The sequence below is a fragment of the Rutidosis leptorrhynchoides genome, chromosome 10 (genome assembly GCF_046630445.1).
Source record: "Rutidosis leptorrhynchoides isolate AG116_Rl617_1_P2 chromosome 10, CSIRO_AGI_Rlap_v1, whole genome shotgun sequence".
NCBI classification, from domain to species: Eukaryota; Viridiplantae; Streptophyta; class Magnoliopsida; order Asterales; family Asteraceae; genus Rutidosis; species Rutidosis leptorrhynchoides.
The window spans coordinates 176,803,609-176,814,233 of NC_092342.1; positions in this window are offsets into that span (position 1 = coordinate 176,803,609).

The window sequence follows — 10,625 nt, forward strand, 5'->3', positions numbered from 1 at the left end:
TGCCCTATTCTTTTTTATAAAATTAATCATATTATATCAGCTATTTGAAATTCCACTACTTTTGTAACTCTATTAAAATGTTTGATGATATAAATGATATAAATTATTTTAGTGCAAAATAATCATTTTCTGATGATTGGTTATCATTTTCTTATGAATTATGAATGATAACTGATTTCTTAAAAATGATAACTATTTGATGAAAAATAATTTAGATGAATGATAATTTTTTCTAATGAATGATAAATGTTTGATGAATGTTAATTATCTGATTATATGATAACTATTTGATGAATGATAATTGTTTTTCGATGAATGTTAAATGTTTTTCGATGAATTATAAAAAAATTTCGATAAATGATAAATATTTTCGATGAATGATAATTATTTTTCGATGAATGATAAATGTTTTTCGATGAATTATAAATTTTTTTCAATGAATGAAAATGTTTGATGAATGATAAATATTTTTCGATGAATGATAATTATCTGATGATAATTATTTTTTGATAAATGATAAATGTTTTTCTGATGATTGGTGGTGGTTGGTGTTGGGTGGTGGTGATGGGTGGTGGTGGTGGTTATGGTGAGTGGTGGTGGTAGGTGGTGGTTGGTGGTAGTGGTTAGTAGGGGTGGTGGTGGGTGGCAGTGGTGGTGGGCGGTGGTAGAGGGCGGTGGTGGGTGGTGGTGGTGGTGGTTGGTGGTGGTTGATAGAGGTTGGTAGTGGTGGGCGGTGGTGGTGGGTGGGTGGGTGGGTGGGTGGTGGTAGTTTGTGGTGGTGGTAATGGTTGGTCGTGGTAATAGGTCATGGTGGTGGTGGTTGGTGGTGGTGGGTGGGTGGGTGGTGGTGGTGATTGGTGGTGGTGGTGATAGTTGGTAGTGGTGGTAGTGGGTGCTGGTAGTTGGTGGTAGCGGTTGGTGGTGGTAGGTGGTGATGGTGGATGGTGTTGGTGATGGTTGGTGGGGGTCGTTGGTCGTGGTGGTGGTTGGTGGTGGTGGTAGTGATTGGTGGTTGTTGGTTGTGGTGGTTGGTGGTGGTGTGGTTGATGGTGGTGGTTTGTGGTGGTAATGGTTAGTGGTGGTGATTGGTGATGGTGTGGTTGGTGGTGGTGGTTGTTGGTGATTGTGATGTGTGTTGGTGTTAGGTGGTGGGTGGTGGGTGGTGGTGGTGGTTGGTAGTGGTAGTGGTGGTTAGGGGTGGCTGGTGGTGGTGGTAGTTGGGGGTGGTTGGTGGTGGTGGTTGGGGGTGGTGGTGGGTGGTGGTTGGTGGTGGTTGGTGGGTGGTAGTTAGTGGTGATAGTTGGTGGTGGTGGTGATTGTTAGTGATGGTTGGTGGGTAGTGGTGGTGGTGGTTGGTGGTGGTAGATGGTGGGTGGTGGTGGTGGGTGGTGGTGGTGGGTGGTGGTGGTGGTGGTGGGTGGTGGTAGTGATGGTAGGTGGTGGTGGTGGTGGTTGGTGGCGTTGGTTGATGGTAGTGGTTGGTGGTGGTGGTTAGTGGTGGTGGTTGGTGGTGGTGGGTGGTAGAGGATGATGGTGGTGGTGGGGGTGGTGGTTGGTGTTTGGTAATTGCTAGTGGTGGTGGTTGGTGGTGGTGTGGTTGGTGATGGTGGTGGTTGGTGGTGGTGTGGTTGGTGGTGGTGGTTGGTGGTGGGTGGTGGTGGTTGGTGGTGGGTGGTGGTGGTTAGTGGTGGGTGGTGCTGATGGTTGGGGGTAGTTGGTGGTGGTGGTTGGTGTTGGGGGTGGTGGTTGGTGGTTGGTTGGTACTGGTTGGTGATGGTTGGTGGTGGTGGTGGTTGGTGGTGGTGGTGGTAGGTGGTGGTTGGTGGTGGGTGGTGGTAGTGGTGGTTAGTGGTGATGGTTGGTGGTGGGTGGTGGTGATGGTGGTTGGTGGTGGTGGTGCTGGTTGGTGGTGGTAGTGTTTGGTGGTGGTTGGTAGTGGTTGGTGGTGGTTGTTGTTGGTAGGTGTGGTGGAAGGTGGTGGTGGTGGTTGTTGGTGGTGGTGGTTGGTGGTGGTGGTGGGTTGTGGTAGTGGTAGTGGTTGGTGGTGGTGGTGGTTGGTAATGATGGTTGGTGGTGGTGGTGGGTGGTGATAGTGGTCGTGGTTGGTGGTGGTAGTGGTTGGTGATGGTGGTTGGTGGTGGTGGGTGGTGGTGGTTGTTGGTGGTGGTGGATGGTTGTGGTGGGTGGTGGTAGTGGTAGTGGTGGAAGGTTGTGGTGGTTGTGGTTGGTGGTGTTGGTTAATGGTAGTGGTTGGTGGTGATGGTTGGTGGTGGATGGTGGTGGTGGTTGGTGGTGGTTGATGGTGGTGGTGGTGGTGGGTGGTGGTGGTGGTTGGTGGTGGTGGGTGGTGGTGGTGGTTTGTGGTGGTGGTGATAGTTGGTAGTGGTGTTAGTGGGTGATGGTGGTTGGTGGTAGTGGTTGGTGGTGGTAGGTGGTGATGGTGGATGGTGTTGGTGGTGGTTGGTGGGGGTGGTTGGTCGTGGTGGTGGTTGGCGGTGGTGGTTGGTGGTGGTGGTAGTGATTGGTGGTTGTTGGTTGTGGTAGTTGGTGGTGGTGTGGTTGATGGTGGTGGTTTGTGGTGGTGAGGGTTAGTGGTGGTGGTTTGTGGTGATGATTGGTGGTGGTGTGGTTGGTGGTGGTGGTTGTTGGTGATTGTGGTGTGTGTTGGTGGTGGGTGGTGGTGGTGGTTGGTAGTGGTAGTGGTGGTTGGGGGTGGCTGGTGGTGGTGGTAGTTGGGGGTGGTTGGTGGTGGTGGGTGGTAGTTAGTGGTGATAGTTGGTGGTGGTGGTGATTGTTAGTGATGGTTGGTGGGTGGTGTTGGTGGTGGTGGATGGTGGTGGATGGTGGTGGTGGGTGGTGGTGGTGGTGGGTGGTGGTAGTGATGGTAGGTGGTGGTGGTGGTTGGTGGCGTTAGTTGATGGTAGTGTTTGGTGGTGATGGTTGGTGGTGGTGGTTGGTGGTGGTGGTTGGTAGAGGATGATGGTGGTGGTGGGGGTGGTGGGGGTGGTGGTTGGTGTTTGGTAGTTGGTGGTGGTGGTGGTTGGTGGTGGTGTGGTTGGTGGTGGTGGTGGTTGGTGGTGGTGTGGTTGGTGGTGGTGGTTGGTGGTGGGTGGTGCTGATGGTTGGGGGTGGTTGGTGGTGGTGGTTGGTGTTGAGGGTGGTGGTTGGTGGTTGGTTGGTGGTGGTTGGTGATGGTTGGTGGTGGTGGCGGTTGGTGGTGGTGGTAGGTGGTGGTTGGTGGTGGGTGGTGGTAGTGGTGGTTGGTGGTGGGTGGTGGTAGTGGTGGTTAGTGGTGATGGTTGGTGGTGGTGGTTGGTGGTGGGTGGTGGTTGGTGGTGCTGGTTGGTGGTGGTGGTGGTTGGTGGTGGTGGTGGTTGGTGGTGGGTGGTGGTGGTGGATGGTGGTTGTTGTTGGTAGGTGTGGTGGTAGGTGGTGGTGGTGGTGGTTGTTGGTGGTGGTGGTTAGTGGTGGTGGTGGGTTGTGGTAGTGGTAGTGGTTGGTGGTGGTGGTGGGTGGTGGTAGCGGTAGTAGTTGGTGGTGGTGGTGGTTGGTGATGGTGGGTGGTGGTGGTTGGTGTTGGTGGGTGGTGGTGGTTGTTGGTGGTGGTGGGTGGTTGTGGTGGGTGGTGGTAGTGGTGGTAGGTGGTGGTGGTTGTGGTTGGTGGTGTTGGTTAATGGTAGTGGTTGGTGGTGATGGTTGGTGGTGGATGGTGGTGGTGGTTGGTGGTGGTTAATGGTGGTGGTGGTGGTTGGTTGTGGTGGATGGTGGTTGGCGGTGGTGGTGGTTGGTGGTGGTTGGCGGTGGTGGTTGGTGGGGGTGGTGGTTGGTGGTTGTGTGGTTGATCGTGGTGGTTGGTGGTGGTGGTGGTTGGTGGTGGTGGTTGGTGGTGGTTGGTGTTGGGAGTGGTGGTTGGTGGTGGTGGTGGTTGTTGGTGGTTGGTGGTGGATTGTGGTGGGTGGTGGTGGTGGTTGGTGGTGGTGGTGGTGGTAGGTGGTGATGGTGGTGGTGTTGGTTAATGGTAGCTGTTGGTGGTGGTGGTTGGTGGTGGTGGTTGTTAGTGGTGGTGGTTGGTAGTGGTGGTTGGTGGTGGATTGTGGTGGGTGGTGGTGGTGGTTGGTGGTGGTGGGTGGTGGTGGTGGTAGGTGGTGGTAGTGCTGTTGGTTGATGGTAGTGGTTGGTGGTGGTGGTTGGTGGTGATGGTGGTTGGTGGAGGTGGTTGGTGGTGGTGGTTGGTGGTGGTGGTGGTTGGTGGAGGTGGTGGTGGTGGTTGGTGGGGGTGGTGGTGGTGGGTGGTAGTTAGTGGTGATAGTTGGTGGTGGTGATGATTGTTAGTGATGGTTGGTGGGTGGTGGTGGTGGTTGGTGGTGGTGGATGGTGGTGGATGGTGGTGGTGGGTGGTGGTGGTGGGTGGTGGTAGTGATGGTAGGTGGTGGTGGTGGTGGTTGGTGGCGTTGGTTGATGGTAGTGTTTGGTGGTGATGGTTGGTGGTGGTGGTGGTGGTGGTGGTTGGTAGAGGATGATGGTGGTGGTGGGGGTGGTGGTTGGTGTTTGGTAGTTGGTGGTGGTGGTGGTTGGTGGTGGTGTGGTTGGTGGTGGTGGTTGTGTGGTTGGTGGTGGTGGTCGGTGGTCGGTGGTGCTGATGGTTGGGGGTGGTTGGTGGTGGTGGTTGGTGGTGGTGGTTGGTGGTGGTGGTTGGTGGTGGGTGGTGGTAGTGGTGGTTAGTGGTGATGGTTGGTGGTGGTGGTTGGTGGTGGGTGGTGGTTGGTGGTGCTGGTGGTTGGTGGTGCTGGTGGTTGGTGGTGGGTGGTGGTGGTGGATGGTGGTTGTTGTTGGTAGGTGTGGTGGTAGGTGGTGGTGGTGGTGGTTGTTGGTGGTGGTGGTTAGTGGTGGTGGTGGGTTGTGGTAGTGGTAGTGGTTGGTGGTGGTGGTGGGTGGTGGTAGTGGTAGTGGTTGGTGGTGGTGGTGGTTGGTGATGGTGGGTGGTGGTGGTTGGTGTTGGTGGGTGGTGGTGGTTGTTGGTGGTGGTGGGTGGTTGTGGTGGGTGGTGGTAGTGGTGGTAGGTGGTGGTGGTTGTGGTTGGTGGTGTTGGTTAATGGTAGTGGTTGGTGGTGATGGTTGGTGGTGGATGGTGGTGGTGGTTGGTGGTGGTTGATGGTGGTGGTGGTGGTTGGTTGTGGTGGATGGTGGTTGGCGGTGGTGGTGGTTGGTGGTGGTTGGCGGTGGTGGTTGGTGGGGGTGGTGGTTGGTGGTTGTGTGGTTGATCGTGGTGGTTGGTGGTGGTGGTGGTGGTGGTTGGTGGTGGTTGGTGTTGGGAGTGGTGGTTGGTGGTGGTGGTGGTTGTTTGTGGTGGTGGTTGGTGGTGGTGGTGGATTGTGGTGGGTGGTGGTGGTGGTTGGTGGTGGTGGTGGTGGTAGGTGGTGATGGTGGTGGTGTTGGTTAATGGTAGTTGTTGGTGGTGGTGGTTGGTGGTGGTGGTTGTTAGTGGTGGTGGTTGGTAGTGGTGGTTGGTGGTGGATTGTGGTGGGTGGTGGTGGTGGTTGGTGGTGGTGGGTGGTGGTGGTGGTGGTAGGTGGTGGTAGTGCTGTTGGTTGATGGTAGTGGTTGGTGGTGGTGGTTGGTGGTGATGGTGGTTGGTGGTGGTGGTTGGTGGTGGTGGTTGGTGGTGGTGGGTGGTGGTGGTGGTAGGTGGTGGTAGTGCTGTTGGTTGATGGTAGTGGTTGGTGGTGGTGGTTAATGGTGATGGTGGTAGGTGGTGGTGGTTGGTGGTGGTGGTTGGTGGTGGTGGTGGTGGTTGGTGGAGGTGGTGGTGGTGGTTGGTGGTGGTGGTGGTGGTGGTGGGTGGTAGTTAGTGGTGATAGTTGGTGGTGGTGGTGATTGTTAGTGATGGTTGGTGGGTGGTGGTGGTGGTGGTTGGTGGTGGTGGTTGGTGGTGGTGGGTGGTGGTGGTGGTGGGTGGTGGTAGTGATGGTAGGTGGTGGTGGTGGTTGGTGGCGTTGGTTGATGGTAGTGTTTGGTGGTGATGGTTGGTGGTGGTGGTTGGTGGTGGTGGTTGGTAGAGGATGATGGTGGTGGTGGGGGTGGTGGTTGGTGTTTGGTAGTTGGTGGCGGTGGTGGTTGGTGGTGGTGTGGTTGGTGGTGGTGGTGGTGTGGTTGGTGGTGGTGGTGGGTGGTGGGTGGTGCTGATGGTTGGGGGTGGTTGGTGGTGGTGGTTGGTGTTGAGGGTGGTGGTTGGTGGTTGGTTGGTGGTGGTTGGTGATGGTTGGTGGTGGTGGTGGTTGGTGGTGGTGGTAGGTGGTGGTTGGTGGTGGGTGGTGGTAGTGGTGGTTAGTGGTGATGGTTGGTGGTGGTGGTTGGTGGTGGGTGGTGGTTGGTGGTGATGGTGGTTGGTGGTGCTGGTGGTTGGTGGTGGGTGGTGGTGGTGGATGGTGGTTGTTGTTGGTAGGTGTGGTGGTAGGTGGTGGTGGTGGTGGTTGTTGGTGGTGGTGGTTAGTGGTGGTGGTGGGTTGTGGTAGTGGTAGTGGTTGGTGGTGGTGGTGGGTGGTGGTAGTGGTAGTGGTTGGTGGTGGTGGTGGTTGGTGATGGTGGGTGGTGGTGGTTGGTGTTGGTGGGTGTTGGTGGTTGTTGGTGGTGGTGGGTGGTTGTGGTGGGTGGTGGTAGTGGTGGTAGGTGGTGGTGGTTGTGGTTGGTGGTGTTGGTTAATGGTAGTGGTTGGTGGTGATGGTTGGTGGTGGATGGTGGTGGTAGTTGGTGGTGGTTGATGGTGGTGGTGGTGGTTGGTTGTGGTGGATTGTGGTTGGCGGTGGTGGTGGTTGGTGGTGGTTGGCGGTGGTGGTTGGTGGGGGTGGTGGTTGGTGGTTGTGTGGTTGATCGTGGTGGTTGGTGGTGGTGGTGGTTGGTGGTGGTGGGTGGTGGTGGTTGGTGTTGGGAGTGGTGGTTGGTGGTGGTGGTGGTTGTTTGTGGTGGTGGTTGGTGGTGGTGGTTGGTGGTGGATTGTGGTGGGTGGTGGTGGTGGTTGGTGGTGGTGGTGGTGGTAGGTAGTGATGGTGGTGGTGTTGGTTAATGGTAGTTGTTGGTGGTGGTGGTTGGTGGTGGTTGTTAGTGGTGGTGGTTGGTAGTGGTGGTTGGTGGTGGATTGTGGTGGGTGGTGGTGGTGGTTGGTGGTGGTGGGTGGTGGTGGTGGTAGGTGGTGGTAGTGCTGTTGGTTGATGGTAGTGGTTGGTGGTGGTGGTTGGTGGTGATGGTGGTTGGTGGTGTTGGTTGGTGGTGGTGGTGGTGGTTGGTGGAGGTGATGGTGGTGGTTGTTGGTGGTGGTGGTGGTGATGGTGGTTGGTGGTGGTTGGTTGTGGTGGTTGGTGGTGTGGTTGATGGTGGTGGTTGGTGGTGGTGGTGGTTGGTTGTGGTTGGTGGTTGTTGGTGGTGTGGTGGTTGGTGGTGGTTGGTGGTGGTGTGGTTGGTGGTGGTGGTGGTTGGTGGTGGGTGGTGGTGGTTGGTGGTGGTGGTGGTTGGGGGTGCTTGGTAGTGGTGGTTGGTGGTGGTTGGTGTTGGGGGTGGTGGTTGGTGGTTGGTTGGTGGTAGTGGTGGTTGGTGGTGGGTGGTGGTGGTGGATGGTGATGGGTGGTGGTGATGGTGGTTGGTGGTGGTGTTGGGTGGTGGTGGTGGGTGGTGGTGGTGGATGGTGGTTGTTGTTGGTGGGTGGTGGTGGTACGTGGTGGTGGTGGGTGGTGGTGGTGAAGGTGGTTCATAATGTGTTAACTTTTGTATAATTAATTTTATTAATCATAATTATTAAAATGACTATTTTGCCCTTCCATGCATTTTAAGCCAAAATGAAGTTTTATGATATTTTGTGGTCCACATTTACTTATCCGGTTTGTACTCATTTTAAGCTTAGCCACGGATCGTGCCCATATATATATATATATATATATATATATATATATATATATATATATATATATATATATATATATATATATATATATATATATAGTGGTAGGATCAAGAGGGAAGTAACCAATCGGGGGGAAGCGGGGGGAGGCAATTTTTTTTTCGTTTTTTGAAAAAACTTTGTTCACGAACATTATAGATGAGATGAAAATATGAACATTTAGTAGAGACACTTTGTGATAAATGTTTTTATTTTGGCGAGAAAACGCTCGAAGAAGTAATATATAACAATTATCGTGTTTTTTAAGCGTATGTTGAGGTTTTAGCTATTGGGGTTTATATATTAGGGTTTAGATATTAGGGTTTATAGGGTTTAGATATTAGGGTTTAGAAATTTAGGGTTTAGGGTTTAGATTTAGGATTTAGATTGAGTTTTTAACACGAACGTCCTAATCCATCTGGACAAAGTCCATATCGATTACAAACGACTCACAATAGTTGATTACATCGCGAGGTACTTGACCTCTATATGATACATTTTACAAACATTGCATTCATTTTTAAAAGACAAACTTGCTTTACATCGAAAGTTGACGACATGCATGCCATTTCATAATATATTCAACTATAATTGACTTAATAATAATCTTGATGAACTCGACGACTTGAATGCAACGTCTTTTGAAATATGTCATGAATGACTCCAATTAACATCTCTAATACGAGCAAATGCACAGCGGAAGATTTCTTTAATACCTGAAAATAAACATGCTTTAAAGTGTCAACCAAAAGGTTGGTGAGTTCATTAGTTTAACTTAAATAATCATTTCCATCATTTTAATAGACCACAAGATTTTCATTTCTCATAAATAAACGTCCCATGCATAGAGACAAAAATATCATTCATATGGATTGAACACCTGGTAACCGACATTAACAATATGCATATAAGAATATCCCCATCATTCCGGGATCCTCCTTCGGACATGATATAAATTTCGAAGTACTAAAGCATCCAGTACTTTGGATGGGGCTTGTTGGGCCCGATAGATCTATCTTTAGGATTTGCGTCAATTAGGGTGTCTGTTCCCTAATTCTTAGATTACCAGACTAAAAAGGGGCATATTCGGTTTAATAATCCAGCCATAGAATGTAGTTTCATTTACTTATGTCTATTTCGTAAAACAGTTATAAAAGCAGCGCATGTATTCTCAGTCTCAAAAATATATATTGCAAAAGCATTTAAAAAGGGAGTAATGAAACTCACCTAATGTATTTTGTAGTAAAAATACATATGACGACATTGAATAAGTGTAGGGTTGACCTCGGATTCACGAACCTATATCAATTATATATCTATTAAAACATATCATGGAAATCTCATAATTTCCTTTATTAATTATATATTATTTATGTGTTTGTAGTTTATATAAATTTTATGTTAAATTCTATTATATCTTAACTTTTATGCTATATATAATATTTTAACATAATTATTATCTATACATTTAGTTATATATATACATATGTATTTAGTGTTATATCTAAAAATTATTAGTTTGTTATACATAAGTATGATGTAAATAGGTGTGATATATAGTTGTATGAAATATTAATACATTTATAGTATATGTAGCAAGTATATTTTACGTACAAAATATTTATCTGTTCTAAATGATAGTTTTAATAATAATGATTTTCTAAAGTAATATTAACTTATTGTTAATATTATTACTACTAATAATAATGATATTGTTAAAAGTGGTTCTTTTGTTAATAATAATAATAATAATAATAATAATAATAATAATAATAATAATAATAATAATAATAATAATAATAATAATAATAATAATAATAATAATAATAATAATAATAATAATAATAATAATAATAATAATAATAACCATAAAAATAATCATTAAATAATAGTAATAAGAGTAAGGGTAATAACTACCTCAAAGGAGTAGTCTAAAAAGTTGCCCAAGTCCGGGTTTGAACCCGCGACGTCCCGCTAACCCAATAATTTCCTTTTAACTCGTTTTCTATTTTCCTCTTCTTCTCTATTATTTTGACATTGAAGTATTTGCTAAATGTTGGGTCGAGCCTTTTAAATACTATACGGGTCTTATATGAAAATAGAAGAGCTGCCAATGAGGCGGCAATATACTCCGACTCTGTAGTGGATAAAGCAACAACATCCTGTTTTGAACTCTTCCAAGAGACCGCACCTTTATTTAACGTGAAGACATAACTGGATTGTGATCGAGAATCATCTCGATCAGTTTAGAAACTCGCGTCCACATAACCTTTTACTGCGAGTTCCTCCTCACCAGACCCATATATTAGAAATATATCCTTAGTCCTCCTAAGGTATTTCAATATACTTTTAACTGCAATCCAATGACTGTTTCCTGGGTTATTCTGGTATCTACTTGTCAAGCTAAGAGCACATGACACATCCGGTCTAGTGCATATCATTGCATACATGATTGACCCAATAGCAGACACAAAGGGGACATTCTTCATTCTCTCATGTTCATCTTTCGTGGTGTGGCACTGAGATGAACTGAGGAGCGTTCCTCTTTGAATAGGTACCAAACCTTTCTTAGAGTTCTCCATCTTGAACCTTTTCAAGACCTTTTCAATGTATGCACTTTGATTCAAACCTATCAATTTCTTGGATCTATCTCTGTAGATCCCAATCCCCAAAACCTATTGTGCTTCTCTAAGATCCT